At 32.9% G+C, this 19,992-nt stretch overlaps 1 protein-coding gene and 1 non-coding gene across 2 annotated transcripts in view; one reads left to right on the top strand and one right to left on the bottom strand.

Annotated features, from left to right (window-relative positions):
• Positions 1 to 19,992, bottom strand: part of LOC132915422 (uncharacterized) — a 383,223-nt gene that overhangs the window by 241,735 nt on the left and 121,496 nt on the right. The gene's annotated exons all lie outside the window — the stretch shown is intronic.
• Positions 2,255 to 2,362, top strand: LOC132915570 (U6atac minor spliceosomal RNA). Its single transcript, XR_009659914.1, has one exon. It is a non-coding gene; the product is annotated as a U6atac minor spliceosomal RNA (small nuclear RNA).

Below are 19,992 nucleotides of genomic sequence, written 5' to 3'. Positions count from 1 at the left end.
ACCTACATAACAGTAACAATAGCAACTTATTCATATTTCGCAAAGAAGTGAAATATGAGCGTACATATGGAGTTTAAGCTGAACCACAACGACTACAAACAAAGACAAATAGAGAAAATACAAGAGCATTTGCTGCACACAATTGCTGCAGTAAAGTGGAAATGCTACAAGCTATTGATAAGACCGATTCTAACGTAATGTTTCCCGATTTGCAACATCTGCGCAAGCACAGTGGATAAGTTACATCTGTTTGAATGAAACTGCCTCGGAGTTCGTTATCCGGAGTTCGATTACACCAAAAGTGTAAGAACAAATTGCATGAATTAAAATAATTACGAAAATTACTAAAATTAATACAAAATCATTGGTCAAACATACACAATATCAGCACAAATAGCCTAATATACAGCTCGATCTACCGCAATTCATAATATCACGAAAAAAATCAGACATACACAATACACGATACCACTGGAATCATTCATATATCTAGATAAAATTCAAATAACCAGCAAATAATATGTCACTACAATAGAAAAAGGTATGATAAAAGAATAATAAAACATAAATTTCAACTATTCTGACATACAATTTACATATAAGCTGCCTATAAGACTTAAGTCAACCGAACAGGTTGCCAGATCTCTCTGTGAAACACATCGCTGCGTGACTGAATGGGGAGATTTCCCCTCTGTGAAGAACATCGCTGCGTGACCGAACGGGGAGATCTCACTTTTTGACTTTAGCAACGCTTTTTCTTTTTTCTTTTTTTGTTGTTGTTATTATCACTTATTGTTTACCTGGAATTGTTCCCAGTTAATCGCACAACTTTTTCTATTTTTATAAAGTACGGTATATAATGAAATACACGAATTTAGTGGTGTTTAAATTAATTAAAAAGTTACACTATTAGTTATGACTAAATAAAGTTATAATCGAACGATACCACGCTGCAAAACATATTAAAATGCATTATGAATTTTTTATTTCACGTTCAAGTCGTGTTATTTATCTTTAGTTATCTTTAATGTTTTCAATTTTACCTATATTTTTTTGTACTTTTAATATATACTTTTAATTTAATGTTTTACATAAACAATATGTGAAATCGTTAAATAAAATCATTACCGCAAGATATAATTCACCACTTAAATAATTTTTACACTTCGTTGATTTCTAAGTAGTGAATATTAGTCCTCGATACTTGGAAAAATGCGCGGCAGACAGCGTATAGGTAGACTTGTCCGAGAGCGGTGGAAACGTATAGCTCGCTGTGGCACGCGCAGTTGCCTAAGTGCTAATAGAGAAATAAAAGTCTTACAGTATGCTGATGATATCGTACTATACACAGCTAGCTATATACAAATGGAACAGAAGGAACATAAAAATTGCCATAAAAACAGAGTACCTTAATATTAGATTGTCAGAAAAGTTTCTTTTGTTTTATAAGGAAATAATAGACGCACAATGTTTTATGTTTTATATTAGCTTATTGAATTATGCATGAACATAATAATAGAAATAGAACGAAATGTCATCTTGAAAATAAGTGCATTAGGAGAGACAGGAATTCTCTTAGAACGGCCTCTTACTACAAGAAATATAATAGTAGCAAAAATGTATTATTAAGAGCTTCATAATAGAACTAATTCCGTTAGAAATGATTTATTTTCGTTGAAACTGATCCAGAATTACTGGACTAAAATCTGAGAAGTTCCAAATAATGATATAATTAAGGGAATTATTTACGTTTACCCCTTGTATTTTGAGAGGGCTATGAAAAACGTACGTCTTCCTTCTAATTAGAATACTTACTATGATATACAATGCCACATTAAGAATCAAATAGTTTCCAATCAACTAGAGGCTCGACAGGGCTCGTTAAGGCCCGGGAGTGAAGACGACGCGTCGCGAGTTCGAATCCCCTCGCTCTGGGACATATTATTTGCAAAGGATGGAAAACCAAAATCTCTCTTGAAAGTAATATACAACAGGCACAAGCAGCGTCTCCCTTGTGTGTGTGTGGGGGGGGGGGGGGTACTTTCTGCGAGTGCTTGGTATAGAGATGCTTGGTAAGCACCTCCAGGGCCAGGGCCGACGACGATAACTTTTACTGGTCTTACCGTCCCGTCCGTGGAGGTTTTATCCGATAAGAAACCGGCACTACCTTCTGCCGTCCTGTGTTTTCCGCATCCCACAGGACGGTAAGGTGTCTATGAAGATTTCCTCCACGAAAAAAAAAAATTTTTTTTTTTTGTAATATGAAAGGGGAGACGTTTAGCACTCCCCTAGACAAGGATGGAACACATATATAAATGGTAAGGCACTGTCGCCTTTCGGCGGCACTTACCAGACCTTTTAAAGAGACCGCGGGGGGCTTCCGCTATGCTTCCGGATGATGCAGGTGCTCGCAGGACATGGAGTATTCGGGGAATACCTGCAGAAAATCGGAAAAGAGGCAACGAACACCTGTCACCACTGCGGAGAGCGCAAGGACACGACCCAGCACGTTGGAGTTTTGTCCGGCGTGGAAGACCCCCCGTCGTATTCTGCGACTAGCGATTGACGAGAGATTGGATCCCGCGTCAGTTATAAAAACGATGCTGAGGACGCAACAAGAGTTCCTCGCAGTCCGCTCCTATTGTGAAGGAGTAATGCTCGTAAAGGATCGAAAAGAGCGAGAGAGGATGAGAACATCCTACCCTTGAAGGGTTCCGCGCCGAAGGGCACCCCTGCGCCGCCCTAGGTGGTCATAGGGGCCGACACGCCGAGGAGGATCTGGAATCTCCTCAAACTCGCACGACGGCCCAGGAGACAGCGTTTAGAGGTATGGTCCCTCTCAATACCCAAACTAGATCTGAGGAGTGACCCCCTCAGAATGGAAGAATACTCGGAAGAGTATGCGGCAGCAATTCAAAAGAGATCCCGGGACACTCCTTAGGTAGGCCACCGTGGGATTTCAGTCGCCTCCCAGAAGAGCGGCGGGGTGTCCATGAGGATTTCCCCACGTATAAAAAAAAGGAAGAGTCTTAAGTTATACGTAAGTCAAGGTATTTAATTCAGCATCATAACAATATTAAAAATATTTCCCCGCGTATAAGAAAAAAGAGTCTCAAATTATACATAAATCAAAGTATTTAATTCAGCTTCATGACGATATTAATATAGACTTCCTTCTTTTTCTTGCTCGTAGCATACCAAAGCCCGATCATTTAATTCCCTTGTCATATTGCACAACCGAGCGTTCTCACAACTAAAGTAAAATAAGCTTAGTTAAAGTATTACAAGTAGCAATAAGTGCAATAGAAACACATGTATATTGAGTTGAGACTATTCTTGCTTCAGTGTTCCAGCATTCTGTCTAGTTTATAAGGTTTCTGTTTGTTAACTTTTGGGTGGACTTTAATATCGTACTATTAAATCAGATTTAGCCGCATTGGGATAACGTTGTCGATACTCTTCTAACATTGGCAAAATATATTGGTTACTCTTTCTTCGTTAGTGATTAATAAACTTTTTAAGTTTACCATTAGCTTTTTACGCCTTGCTTTGTAGTATCATCTAGTACTTTCGGATTAGTTACTTTTATCCCTGCTATGTATACTTAATTCTTCCGGATTGATAGATCTTTTTCTAGAAAAACTGTAGATACTTACAGTTGCCCCGGAAAATAAGTCAATGGTTTTATATTTAAACTTTTAGCGGAAGTATTAATTTTCAAAACATTAAATGCTATACGAGCATCCTTCATCTAATCGTTCTAAAATTTTGCAGATATTTTTACATCAAATGTTGTTATTTTAGCAGGTGTGGCAAAAAATTGAAAATCAGAGAACGAGGTCTAACTAATTGGCACTCTATTTGTTGTATTGTTTTTTTTTTTTTTTTTTTTTTTGGCATGTCCTTATATCTAATACTAGTTAAGTTTCTTTCAGATATTGCTTTTGAAATCTAAAGCAATAAATCTATCTGGCCAAAAGTTGTTGTACAACATTATACGTTAAAAATGATGTTGTATATTATAAATTTGTGTAATTACTAGACTCCAGTTATTTATACATTTAAGGCGAGTTTAACTGTACAAAAATGTACAGAATGTACATTATATCCAACAATGTATAAGATATCTAGAGAAAATTATACAAAATCTAAGTTATAATATTTAAAACATGAAACAAATCTCTACTTAGATTCATTTCTTCCATTGTAACTTCATAAAGATATAAATTTACATAAAAATCTGCAATCCAATAATTATTGTAGCACAGCTAATATAGATATGTGTATAATTATCATGTATTAGAGCAGCGTTGGTTACTTTGTACTGTAATTTCTGCAATTTAAAGTTTCATTTCGTTTTTAATATTTATTTTAGTTGTTGCGAATAATGTATACTCACACATGTTATTATTATAGTATATAAGTATATATCTAGTTATTATGTGTTAAAGCATATTTGTTCTATAAAAATATTAAAAGTAATATTACTATGTCATTCCAATTTTTTAATTAAGTAACATAAATGATAACAAATTATAGTAGTAAAGAATTTGAGTTTTAGAAATTCAACTAAAAATATAAAATCAATAGAATGTCAAGAACAGATCAAGATGTGAAATTATATCTAAAAATGTTTCCCCTATCGACTTCTCGTAACGTGATTTTCTGTTTCTATTTTTTGAAGAGTAAAATTAACTAGAAAATATATAATATACTTTCTATCCTAATATATATTTTAAAATTTGTTAAACGCTTTCTAAATACTTTCAACAATATTTATAAGCAAGCGTTAAAACACTCTTTAATGTGAAGTTAATATTCATTCGGGTTATACTTTCTCAATGTGCAACCTTTCTCAACTTCAAATTTGGTATTTGAGCTAACCAAAACAGTTTTTCTGTTAATGTTACTCTTAATGTTATCAATTTTCAAAATAAGCTGCTTTGTATATGTATAATAGAATTAAAAATATTGATATAAATATAAGATATTATTATGAAAAAATAGAAGAAAGCATTTTTACAGACAAACTGCAGAAGTTTTGTTTCATTTTACTTGCTATTATTATATTTAATAGATACGTATCTAACTTTCCTCTTTCATATAATTTTTAAATTTTTGGACACTTGAATTTACGTTTAACCCTTTTATTAAAATTGTCGAATATTTTTACACCTAACGTAGAAAATTATACAATATTTTTGTGACTAACTAGGTCGGCTACCATCGATATTAGTAAACGAACTGACTTACCGACTAAAATGAAAGCATAGCATAGCACGCTGTTATCGAAGAATGTGGGCCATCACCGAACTAGAATTGGAAGACTTACCGATTCAGAAAAGCTCGTGATAGAGGAAATATGAGATCACAGTGAAGTTTATTCATATTTCATGAAATTGACTGTATTTTTAATCTATTTGATAACTGACTAATTTTATGAACTTAAAAATTCGTGATATTAGATGTTGAAAATGACAACGTGAGTTCGTGCTCGCCATCCATATACAGATGCGCTAGTTACAATAAACAATAACTAGAAGATAGTTCTAGATATAATCGATAGATTTAATCCCTAGTCCATGTAAGAAAGTGCAATAAATGTTTTTCGGCTCAGAACGGTGTGATAGATTTATTCAAAGAATAAAATAATAACTATTATGATTCTACTTCTGAATACAGAAATAACAACATTAGATTTATAAAAAAGATCTATAAAAAGTGATTAAAGATATTTTTCTGAACTATATTAATTTGTGACAATCACTGAAAATGTATAAACGAAATTTTTATACAGTTTGAATTATGATTCAATTTGTATTCAATACTCAGAAAAAAGTATCCTCGTCTTATAGGTATTTATTTATTAATATTTTCACGAGTTATAAAATTCATGAAATTACGGAATTCATAAAAACTTGCCAAGAATATTTTTTCTGATATATATTAATTCATGTATTCGATAAATATGCGCAATATAATAATTTACAAAATATAATATTGAGCATAAATAATTCATAAAAGTATAGTAATAAAATTTCTGGGCAATTGGATCTCAATTTTCATTTAATATAAAGGGTGCTGCATCAACATTGCCCACCTCAAGTATATAAATATAAGTGTAATAAATTTAAACATTATTATTAGAAATATAAAATTTGCTAGAATAGCCATTTTTGATCTGTATTGGATTTTTCATATTTTCTCCGTAAATAGAAAGCATATATACTTATTTTTGGAATGAAAATTTCATATTGACAATGTTATCACTGAATGGAAAAGTTATTAATATGAAATTTCTTTCTGTTAAGAATTAATATCAATCTTTTTCTAAAAAATTTATCGGCGCCATTGTTTCTCGTTATTATATTTTTATAGCAAAATAACTTTTGTAAATAACATTCGTAACTACTACATAAAATATTTAATAAAACACTCTGTAAAAGAGCAAAGTTAAGAGAATTTTTAATTATTTCGTTCATGGTGAAAACAGACATATATAATAAAATAATTGATAAGTAAATATGATTGAATCACAGAACAGAATATCCAAGAAATCCTTAGTTTTGAGAATTGGACTCTCTATTGATAGACCATTGATAGATTCGAACTATCTACACAACTTTGGTTTAACTACATTATACATATTATACATATATATGCATACTTGCGCTTCCCCGAATCAATAAATTTATCGTTGGAAGACGTCGTTATCATTAGTTAAAATTGTTATATAAGTCACAAACAAACCTGCATTGTCAATCATTATAAAATACGCACAAAAAAATTCATGTTACTCTTTATTAGATTTAATTGGAATATGCAAAACAACAATTGATAACAAAAACAAGATTGACAAATTGAAAATTAAATTTGAATTACTGATGTAGAAATTAATTAAACGTTTCGATCGTTCAGTGTTTATTTTGATGAAATTGCGGGAAAATTACTTAATGATAGTGTCACTACAGTGAATTTTACTTCTACTTGTGCATCTATGGCAGCGTATACGTCAGTATCGGTTGCCAGCTACGGGCCGCTTATCTCTAGTTTCTAAACGAGAGTCAAGCGAGCTTAAAGGCCCCATGCACAACTACATATGTGATGCTGAATGAAATATCTGTTGTAACTCAATTATAAGTGTGCACCGTCGATATATATTGGGTTTCGCTTAGGGTTAAATCGTTCAATCCGGTCCCGCGAGGCTGCCGGCAACGCTCCCATAAAATCATAACAAATTAATTCTAAAGATAACGACAGTTTTAATAAATACTAATAACAAATATAAAAAAACAATTAAAAATATATATTACATATTATGCGTATATATATGTAAACTCCCTAGTTTTGTACATTTTTAGTTTATTTTCTATGTCGAGTTTAGAGTTTCGAGTTTAGTTAGCCAGTACATTTGTCTTCTTTTATTTCTTAAATTGCCACTCGCGACGACAACGCGAAAGTAAAATCACCCTTGTATTCGCATTAAGGTCTCCAAATTTTTCTTTTGGTTTGTTCTAGAGATGTAGATATGTGTTTCAAAGAACATTTTACTATATGCTATTATATATAAAATAAAAAAATTCACTTTCTTGGGGATTATTTCTGGAATCTTTCAAGATAAATCATTATTTCTTTGAAAGAATGTAGAACAAACGTAGAATTTGATACTTTGACAAATTGAAGTGACAACAAAAATTCGAAATTTCAGAGGTGTAAGACTAATTTTATACAAGTTAGTTGTAGATTAAATCCTCATACTATCTACTCTTTGCATATCTATTTATTTAGTAACTGTTACTTTTATTAGAAGCGATACATCAAAATGAACTGGAAAGTTTTTATTACGCTCGTAACATAAAATCGTATCAAAGAATCGACGAAAATTAATATTATTTTTTATTTCATTTACATTTGTTATCCATTATCCAAGCGCGGATTAATCCGCACGCTGCGACTGCTTTTTTTAATTTCCATTTTAACCTAATTAATTTCTTTTTAAATAAATAATTTTTACTTTTTTCCTCTGTTATAAAGAATGTAAGATGCGATGTTTGCGAATGTCACATTATCTACCAATCGTTTTCAACAATAAATTTTCGATAAACTCCATGAAAAATTCGGATATCGTTTACTGCACCTACGACCGACCGCGTGCGGTAATAGGGATCAGTCCTCTTAAGTAGGGTTATAATGCAAATAGGCTAAGGACCCATCATAAGTTTTAGCATTTTATACGGTTAAGGTCCTCAAGACCATCCAAGTATGTTTTAAGTTGAAGCGGTCATTAGGGTTATTGTTCATTCCGGGAAAGTATGGGTAATGTGATTTTCCTCGCGTTTGGTACCTCTTCCGAACGACCTCCCTTCGGGGGCGGCTACTCTCCCTTACCCATCAACCTTTCTTCTTATCCAATTAGCAGCGATGACCGTTGCCCCCTATTTCCTAACAAACATTGTCATCAACGAATCCGCTTAGCCCGTACCCTTAGACACACCCATCGCTAGTTTTCCTCCGGGGCGTCATCGTTGCCGAATTTCACTTGCTTTGCATTTTCTGATCAGTTACCATCTTCGCTTGTATCGCGTAGGACGTTCAGTCAATATTTAACTTATTGTCTATTAGTCTATCAGTCTATCGTTTTAACTGATATCTCCAAAAGTTATATTCTACGAGAAGAAATTGTTGGAATAGAAAGTGTATTCTTAAATTGTTAACTCAGTGCTGTAATCAATTAACCACTCCTACTATCTTTTTTTGGCCCTTCGAGGCGGATTCATGTGCACTAAACCGTCAAGTGAAACAGTGTACATACCAGTGACACAGCAGTGAATCTCACAGTGTCACGTGACTCCACCGTTAACATCAACGCAGCAACTCCCAACAACCAGAGGGTCAACCTCGGGAAGGAAACATCTTCCACTGCACAGTAACGAGCAACGCCGTTACTTATAGCCGGAACAACGTCAATATCGCAATTGCAAGGCGTGCTCGTTAAATTTATCGAAATCCACCATGGCCGATAAACAAAGAAGGCGCATTAAACAGTTGACACGGAAACAAAAATTATTCAGGACAGAATTAGAAGGATTTAAAGCGGCTCTCGATATCTATGAGAGGGAGGGATCTATAATGGCCATTCAATTTTATTTAGAAGACATAGGAAAAGAATTTCTGACTTTTAGGGATACTGAATACGATTTGGACGTTATGGACAATAGTCAAACAATGCAGGATCATATTGAACTAAAACAGGAGTTCTATAACTGTAAAGAACGGGCATTATACATAATTAAGAATTCAAGCACGCAAATAGAGCAGACAATCGAAAGTAATAAACCAAATTCTCAGGGCGGCACATCGGGCGACCGGAAAACATTGGATCCAAGAAGCAATAAAATTGTTAAAACCATGGTTAAAAATTTAAAAGGATTGTTGGACGTAGTTCCTTTGCAGCGACCATCATATGAAGATTTACAATTTTTTTCAACAAAAATAAAAACTCACTATAACGCCTTGCAAGCGCTTGGACAACTGACCGTAGATATGGTACTACTGCATATATTCACGTGCAAGTTAGATCAAGAAAGCAGGTCAAGCTGGACGGTAATGACAAAACATAAATGCATGTCAACAATCGAAGAATTTATAGACTTTTTATACAAGCGCAGCGAAATAGTAACCTGTTTAGAAACAGCACGTTCCTTACGAGAAAACGACCCACCCATCCTGCAGATGGCGCCACTTTGTCCATTTTGCTCTAAAGACCATAGAATTTGGAAATGCCCTGAATTCAAGGAAATGTCTGTCAGCGAACGCTTCCTAGCCGCCTATGACGTACTAGCGTGCACCAACTGTCTGAGCATAGGACACACAGTTCGGGTTTGCACCGCCATAGCATTCTGTCGTATATGCGGGAAACGACACCATACATTATTGCATAGACCCGAAGCTTAAGCTGATTCAAATCAAGACTCGGGACATCACTAGCGGCACAACATACATTCGATCTCTGACACCTTTCTCGACACCTCTCTTAACACCTCCACGTATCCGAATAGTTCCATTAAAACACAATTAAGGCATCGATAATCTTCAACACGATAATCTTCAAGCCCATCACCCAGGCAGAGGAGACAATGACGGCAACGGTCAACCACTTCAAAAACGACTGAATCAAGTCACATTTCGTTGTCGAACGTTGCTAGAGACCGGTATCAGCATAAATTTAATTCAATTTCATTGATCATTGGCAGACGACGTGGGACACCTGTGGCCGCGACTCGGTGGAACACTTAATGAAAGAGATAAAACATGTTTAGTACGGTGTGGCAACGTATTAAATGTAAAAAAAATGTTATAATTACTAAATTGTATCAATTTGCAGTAAAAATTACATTAATTGTAATAGAATCTGTATTCACTAGAAATACATATTAATTGTACTAATTATCTAAATTATGCTAATTGTAAAAACTGAAAGTAACATGATAATGAAAAAGACTGATATCAACAAAAGTTATAGTAAAGCATAAAACATTCCTTCTTTTTGTCTTTTCTGTGTTTCTTTCAGTTCGATACAACATTTGCGAAATTATGTGTATAATATATATAACTTATCAGTGAACATATTTCAAAATTACCCTGTTGTATATTGCATGATATATATATATATATATATATATATATATATATATATATATGATCTTCCACTCGTTGTTACAATTCAATGACACTATTCATTAGGAATGAGTTAATTAAATTCATTTAAGCATTCACACAAGGAGACGTTTATAAAATTATATTTTTTATCAAACGTATAATGAAATATTTGTTTATTCCAATGTAATTATACAGATTAACTATTGAATTGTTTCAATAATCTCTGGATTTTACTTTTACGTTTTACGCCTTCCCTTCATATACTTGTTCTCTCTCTCTCTCTCTCCCTCTCTCTCCCTCTCTCTCTCTCTCTCCCTCCCCCCCCTCTCTCTAAGGGTCTTCAGCCACAATGGAAACAAATTAAATAGAAATAAGCTGGAAGAAATTCGGAAAGGACCTTTCAAAATGAGAAGGATTTCAAACTCCATATATGAAGTGAATAACGGTAATCGGAGATCTGATGGGAATTTCTTCCACTGGAGTACGCTGATTCCTTATAGGGAAGACAATTAACGATGCAATTGTCAACACGAGGAGGGGAGGTGTAAACTCGCTAGAGTTCACGTGGGATAGGGACTCTTGTTTTACGGGTAGCACGACTTTTTGTTTCACGGACAGAGCGACCCTCTTAGGGTTTTACGGACAACCATTTTTTGAGAGACACTCTTTTCCCAAACGGACGGACAGAGAGCAACATCAGATACAGACAAGAGCACAGAATAACCATTTAAAATTTTGAAGACTGACGGAGAAAAATCGGTAGCTCAGGACGTTGAAAATCGATTCTCGATTTTCAGGTAAACATTGTATAAAACTTGTTATTTCGCGTCTATGTAAATTATTGTCATTTATTGTTATAGACGGATATCAATTGTTGATTATTTTTGTATTTTATCTAGCTATCTTCACAATAAAACTTGATTTTCAGACTTCAGAATCGATCACCTGAATTACCCCAAGATTTACAATATTACATATATATATAAGGACTGGACTCGCTTATTTTACAAGATATTGGCAAAAAACTGCTGATACGAGTACCGTAAATTCTGCCTTTGGTCATGCGTCTATAGCAGTGTATGCGTCAGTATGGTTGTCGGCTACTTATCTTCTGTTTATAAACAAGAGTCGAGCAAGTTTAAGTTCTCGTACACAAGGTACTTACCTGTGCGAGGCTACAAGTGTCTGTTATAACTTTATAACTTACAACTCAAATAGAAGTGAATATTATCAATGTATTGGGTTTAGGTTTGGGTTAGATTTGTCGCTTGTGTGAAGTAATAACGAATTAATTATAAAAATAACAAATGTGTGAAATAATTGATACTATTTCGTAAAATAGAATAATCGTTATTCTAACATTTTATCTAATCCAAGCCGAAACCCAATATGTTGATGATTTTCACTTTTAAGTGAGTTATAAATTAATGATATAATTAATTACAATAACTAATTAATTGAAATATTATAAATAAAACATTTCTTGCAGTCACGCACATGCAGTTGTGCACAGGGTCGTTAAGATCGCTCGATTCTTGTTTATAAACAGAACATAAGTGGCCAGCGACCAGCAACCAATAGTGACATATACGTTGCTACAGATGCATATCTATCAGCAGAAATGTACATATCAACAGAATGTTGTTGTGCCTACAATTCTTCTTGTAGTTCTTGTAGTTTCTTTTGGTTTCATTATTTGTTATTTCATGTGTATGTATATAAATATGGTAATATACAGTGGTCAGCTATTTGTGTGCAAAATGTGTATGTGATTTTTGTGCATATGTGTACATATGTGATTTTTCTGTGGATATCCATGGAAGGGATGATCATGGTGCGCGGTGTAAAGTTTGTTTAAACATTGTTTATATGTGTTTTTATTTATTAATTATTTATGGAGGCAAATAATTAGGGGAACAATTAATCGTCTCTACTCGAAAATTCCATGAGCCACTTTTCGATATACTGTTATGAATTTCAATGAGTAGACAAGTATAATATTTAATCTACGATTTTTCTTATAAAACGTCGCGCAGAATGATTTACGTCTTCAAATCTGATAATCTTCGCTACCACCTGTACGAGCTAAGCTGGTGCCTATGTGTCGTTCGATTTGAGGATCCCTGTGGACCCCGCTGCTTAGGCTGACCTACTTGTGTTCATGTAAGGAGGTTTGCTCGCGCACAGAGATATTTCGGTTAATTTTTAATTGTCAATAACTAAAAAAATAAAGCGAGAATGCAAATTGTTTATTCTTAATTTTCATCATATTTTAGCTTCAAGAATCATCCACATAAAAGATATAACCTAGCAAACACGAAGATGACACCCCGCTGGGGGTAGCCACCCACATGCTATATTTTATTTTTATTTTTTTTTTTATTTTTTACCAATAAGATATAATGCTTTACCAAATGTTCTTCAGGACAAATTATAAAAACCAAAATAAACTATAAAAAAAAAAAGAATCACCCCTTTAATTTTTTACATCTGTAGTCGAACACCCTGTATATAGAAAAAGGTTGTTCAAAATGTTGAGTTTTATAACATGCGAAAATCATTGACAGAATCAGAATGTGGCTAACATTTGTACAGTTTCACTGAAGTGCTTTAAAGTAGATTTTAAAGGGATATAAATTTAGTGATTATCACAATAATTAATAATAAAGTAATTTGAGTTTTATAAACTATATAAAACTTTGAAATTATTATTGGGTCATCTCAGTAGCTCTATAGAAATCATGCTGGTTTTCACGTATTTTATTAGAATGCGTACAAAGCTGTATGAAAGGTACATTTCAAAGCGTAGTCACGTCGGAAAAGCTGAGGATAGATTAGCTTCCATTTTGTTTTAATCAAGCGACAGCATCCTAGAAATTCATTGACACCACGGCTGATGAACTTTCAACGTGAATAAAATGCAAAATTAATTTGATTACAACAATTTTAACTTTTATTATACTTTATATTCTAAGCTTCTATTAAGAATACATAGTGTCATTTATCAACAATTTTTAAAATTTTCTATTGGTCGTTGTTAACATAAACATTAACGATATGCAAAGAAAATTATTTTTTTTTGTTTCGATTTATTTAGTAAAAAAAAAAGACGTGAAAATTCTTCTACGATTAATTAAATATTCTTTCATAAAATCTTTTATTTTTCTCTTTCTATCACAACACATGATAATCTAGAATAGTTTAATATTCGTCTGATTTTTGTAAAATTAATTAACGTAACGTTATCGTAGTTCTTTATATTTTTGAATTTGTGCATGTTAGCGGGAACGCATTTTCCTTAATTCCAACCTTATCTTAATTTATGACTGGGCCGAGGTCTCGATAAGCACATTGGCAAAATGCTTGAGAATTAAAAGTGAAAAATGTTGTAGTAAATGAATGTTGCAAATTAAAAGTCGGTAGCCGGCGACTCGAAGTTGCCGAGTTATGAAGCGTCGATAATACGACTATTTAGAGTCTTTTGAGGATACGTAAGACAGTTGACTAATGGCAAGCGACCTAACATTCCATTGCCAAAGAATAAAGACTTTATTTAAGGATCTGGCCTTTACCAAGTTGCATTTTGGTAAGCACACGATGAGGGACGGCATGGTGTCTATCCTAGAACCTCGAAAAAGGGAAAATATCAAGTATTCTGTCAGTGACTATCCCTCTAACATTCGTTAACAAAAAATAACTTTAAACATAAAAATTACTTTATGCATCCGCTCAAAATATTTACACAAATGTTGAGGTACATTTTCCTTCATATTAATTTTCTATAATCAAAGCAGCCTTTCAAAGCTTGTAAATTGTATCTTCGTCAACAATTTGAGATAATTATGACAATTCCCTAATTGTTAATTAATATAATAACTAAGAATTAATATAATAGACCAAACTAATAAGATTCATATGAAGCGAAATGAAATTTAAGGAATAAAATATGATATAGTTAATGAGAAATAAATACAACATAATAAGTAGATTGGATTTATACAAATTCATATTTTTACGAACACAACTAAGGAAGCGAAATCCATACAGAGATTTGTTTCACCTGATAAATATTGTAATGAGTATTATACCTTGAATATCTTATATATTTGTTTATATAATATGCATTCTATGCATTCTTGCGTCTTTGAACGTTCCGAAAAATCTACAATTTAAATTATTTAAATTATAGAGTTTTGACTAGACTGTCGATTGTGTCGAACGTGATTCTAAACCGAGTATCGGTTCGTTCCATCTTGTATGATTTAATAACGCGAACGTGTACAAAACAGTTGTATGGATGTCCCAATTTTTTCCGATCAAACGTTGTCAGTATATTCTATAGGTTAAACCAAGAAGGTATATAAATATATGTAATCGGGAGCATTGTTAAAGAATTATAACGAAAAAGCAATCTATGAAATGTGACGTTATAATACAAACGTGTGGTACAAAATATGAATAGATCAGGAATATTTACATGTATTACAATAGTAGTCACAAGGCATTGTAATATTTCTACAATACTCCATTTCAAAAAATTCAGCATTCCTGTCAATAGAAGATTACAACAGTTGAATTTATTACGTGCTTGTTTATCACTTGCGAAGTTGGAGCTGTAAAAACACAATACTTATAATACCTTTTATAATAATATAATAAGTGTAGTTTCGGGGGAAAATCCTGGGTAATTAAGGTCTACTTTGACCATGGGTCATCCACGTCTATGGAACGTGTGCGTGCCAGGTATACCGGAGCCATGGTATAAGAGGTAGTCGTTAGTGAATTAAGGAGGGTGTTGTCAGTGTCATATCGAAGACACAATAAATCACGAAACCGATAGATCGCCGGTGATCTCCTCGCGTCGCAGTTCGGACGTTTTACGAATAAGGTGAAGAAATTGACCTTTGTATATGATAATAGAATTTATTATTCAAATCTAACAGAGTGACGGTTCAGAGTTTTTTTTTTTTTTTTATTTTATTTTGGTTATTTTACAATTTGTCCTTATGGACATTTGGTAAAGTGTTATATCTTGTTGGTGAAGAAAAAAAAATAAAAATAAAAAATAAATATAGCATGTGGGCGGCCACCCCCAGCGGGGTGCCAGCTTCGTTTTTTCTAAGTTATATCTTTTATGAGGTTCAGAGTGTTACAACAGAATGATTCAAAGTGTTACAAGAGACTGGGGCAAGCGCTTATTTTGCAGGGTTTTTATATTGAGGTTTTAGTCCTTCTGGAGGGGTTATCGTTTGGTGTATCTCAGAGGCGCCTATTCCGTTACTATTTGGTTACTGTTTCGATGGCTGTGGTATGCAGGATATCTAGCCTATCCTATTATTGTTTCTGAGTGTGTGGCCTTGGGCGTGTGACATCAGAATTGTTAACACGTTGACTGTCGCGTCACCCATATTCGTGTGACAGAAAAGTTTCTGATGCTGCTGCGTCACTCGTATTCTGGTGACTCTTATTTGACTACTTGCAAAGGATTGTCGTAGGTATTTGAAAAGATATTCCACAGGAAGTAATAAAACTATTGAATTGTTATAAAAGTAATACGAAAATGGTTTATTAAGAAAATAAATGAATTAATAAGTAATTAATGTACATATATTATATAAGTTAAATATATTAAAGTTACTATGTACCTTTAAAGATGAAATATGCCAGGCAGCGTATATCTGAATAAATTAGTAACCGAATCATGGACTTTAACCTGACTTAACTTTATGATCCAAGAGTCAATTGCCAATTTGATAGATATAAATTACGTTTAAAGTTTAATAGTCACTAATCTCCCATTAAACGAGAGATGTTCAACATTAGATATAGATTGTATCCGTTTTAAATGTTCTTAATGAAACACTATTGAAAGACTAATCTTGTCTCCATTCACTTAATTTTATTATTAGTTTTATGCTTGATATTTCTATATTTTTCTAATCTAATTAATTCTATATTCTTTAAATCCTTATATTTTTCTTATTTATGGTCAATTAATTGTCAATTTTTTTTCAATTTGAACGAATTAAATTCTTGTACTCAAATTAGTTATAAAAATAGTTCTGTTCTTAAAGTATTTAAATCTAAGAACTTTAACGCAGCTATAGCTTTTTCAATAATGTCAATTTTAATAAGAAATTTAACAAATTGACATTAATAAGAAATAATATTAACAAATAAGAAATTTAATAAAAAGCTGAATTTGTAATCCACGAAACAGGTTAACAGTTAATAATATTATCTTGTTTGTATTTCATTAAAAAAAATTTGCTAATTACTGTTATTATTAGCGCGTGTCGGATTTCGCCTGTTGCGTTGTGTCGTAGCCGATACAGATATCGTATATTTATTCAGAACTGTATGAATCAGAATTGTATTAACAAATATGTTACTGCTGCGAGTTCTACATCTAAACGTAGTTTCCACTCATTTAGGCAGACCTCTTATTTTTAGCGCAGTCAGAAGATAATAACAAATAGAGTCCGATTTAGGCCAATTAAGGGCCGAGGGTGTATACTAATGAGGTATCTTCATGTAAAAACTGTTCTTTGGTTTCGAGTTCGAGATCGTTACGTTCGATCAAACGTACGATTTGATTATATTCGATTTTCAGATCAAACATTATTTTGTTTTCTTAAAAACATAATTTTGTTCGTAAGAAGACAAATTTATTTGGTTTCTTAGTACCAGCTTTTCTCTTGCTGATATATTTATTATCTTGCTGAATTACATATAATTAGACTATATATATTATGACATGTAACGATATTCTAATGACTTGTAACGTTGGCAATATATAATTTTCGTATTCATATACATTTAGATTTCTAATATCTTTATAAATCTTATCTGCTTGGATTTTCGACTCCAGAATTCTTAGTAGTTCCTTCTTTATTGACTCTAGTGTAAAATTTCTTAATAAACAATCATGTCCACTTTTATGTAGTACTTTTTTTTTTTTATATGAAATACCAGTTCTGTCGTTTCCTCTTCCATTTTTAACACGTAGTTCATAGAGTACCTCAATCTATTGCCTGGGAAATGCATGTGTCGGTTTTACTCTGTCTGTTTTACTCTGTTGCATATATTGGTAGTCAAAGCATCCTCTTAGAGAATATATTTTGAATATTTTGCAGCTTGTCAAATATATCGTAATCCTCATATGTTGAGCGCATATAAGAGCGAGATTGATATAATTGTGGCGCATAATTTGCATTTTCCCTAGTTACGAGACTTTCCTATAATAAATGATCTCCAAATTGTTCGAAGTACAATTTCCTGCTTTTGTTACAAAGTATTATAACTAGCTTTCCCAAAGGTTCTCTACAAGGAAAAAAGAACTCCCAAATAAGGATATTACTAAACTCCTTCTCACGCTTTTTCATTAATTTTCACTGCTCCTTATGTCCGCTACTTATGTAATCCTATTACATGATCCCCCTTTTGGGTCTGGATGTCCAGAACCCACGTTATTATATCATCAGTAAATATTAGAATAGTTTCCATTCTATTTTCCATATCTTCTATTTTTTAATTCCATCTGTACTATAGATATATTAAGACTAATATGTCTTGTCTTTATAAAAAAATTCATTGTTTTTGAAAGAACGATAAGAATTAAGATCACAAATCTTAAAAAGGGCAAATCCTAGTACAACAAAATATACAAACAGTCAAAAAGATTGGTAAAGTACTCGAAAAAATTGGAAAAGTCTACGCCAGTGTTCAAACTACGAAGCATACAGTAAGTACATACTACAATTTGTCTCATTAAGATGTCGCGCAATGAGGAAGAAGCTTTCATATTACGTGACTGAATTCCTTTACATCTACGTCTTTATGTCTACGTCTCGCTATTGACAATGTTAACGCCAGTCGTCATGATGAAAATGGCTCGCTGCTGTTTCGTGGACAGATGCACATTACTTTACAATGTTTGTTGCGTGCGTATGTTAACATCAAAGTATCTAATATGCATTTATAAGGTGATCCCTTATGTATAATGGGCTGAAAAGTTCATAAATCGTCTGGACAACTATAACGAAAACTCGATGCGAACAAAATAGGATCTCACTCACCAGTAAGGAGGATTGGCAATTATGTACTGGGATATGTAAGGTGAGAAAGATTAGGTACAAATTAGTGCGCAAAAGTAGAAAAATGGCTACAAGATGAACAAATAAAAGTAAACTCGAGTAAATGCAACCATATTACATTTACACTAAGAAAACGGAAATCACCAAATATCCAATTGAATGGCACGCACATAACACAAACAAGGCAAGTTTAAAGTCCTAGGACTCCACTTAGCACACAACTTACATGGAAACAACATACTAAATCAATCAAAAGAGGACAGATGTACTGGCTAACTAACTCTAAACTCAGCATAGAAAATAAATTAAAAATCTACAAAACGATAATAAAGCCAATTTGGACGTACGGAATACCACTATTCCGGGGACAGCAACAATAAGCCACATAAATAAATTAGAGTCGCTACAATCGAAGTTACTGAGAACAATAGTCAACGCCCCATGGTATGTCAGAAACGAGGATATACGCAAAAATACTTAAAAATACCAATGATCAAAAAAGAAATCGGCAGATACGCAGAAAAATACAAGGAAAGTGCGACAACACATCTAAACCAGCTGGCTGCCGAATCGAGCAAAACTCTCATAGAAAGAAGACTAAAAAGAAAACACCCCACTGAACTCACTAAAGAAATAAAATAGACAAACTCGAAGATGGTATCCCTCTGGAAGTAGCCATCCACATGTTATTTAGCAATTAAAGTAGAAAAATTTACCAAATGTCCAGCTGGACAAATTGTGAAGTACAAATTAAATAATAAAAAAAAAATTGTCTTACATGGAACTATACACATATATTTTAGTATATTAATCGATCTATGTCGGTATTCCTTATAATTTATTTATATCGAAGAACTATTAGCTTAACAGATATTTTTAATATTTTGTGTTTTAATTCAATATATAAAATACAAGGAAAGACACGAACCAGTATTTTTCGTTTGCTCTGTTTACATTATTCTTGTCTTTCATACGTTAAATCTGATAATTTAAGGTTAAATTAAAAACTAAACGATTTTTGTTCAAACATTTTTTCGATGACTTTAATCCCTCGTAAAATGAATATTAGAACTACTATTGTCAGTTAAACGAAACACCTATAAGAACTTGACCAAAGAAGAATTTAAAAAAAAAAGATAGTGAAAGTAGGATTGAAAAAACTACTCGTTAATATCTACACTTACATTTAATGAAATTAATAGATAATGAGTTATTTCTGTATACACATATGTACATT

The sequence above is a fragment of the Bombus pascuorum genome, chromosome 17, assembly GCF_905332965.1.
Source record: "Bombus pascuorum chromosome 17, iyBomPasc1.1, whole genome shotgun sequence".
Taxonomy (NCBI): Eukaryota; Metazoa; Arthropoda; class Insecta; order Hymenoptera; family Apidae; genus Bombus; species Bombus pascuorum.
The sequence above is the reverse complement of the archived record's forward strand: the minus strand, read 5'-3'. Positions and strand labels throughout refer to the sequence as shown.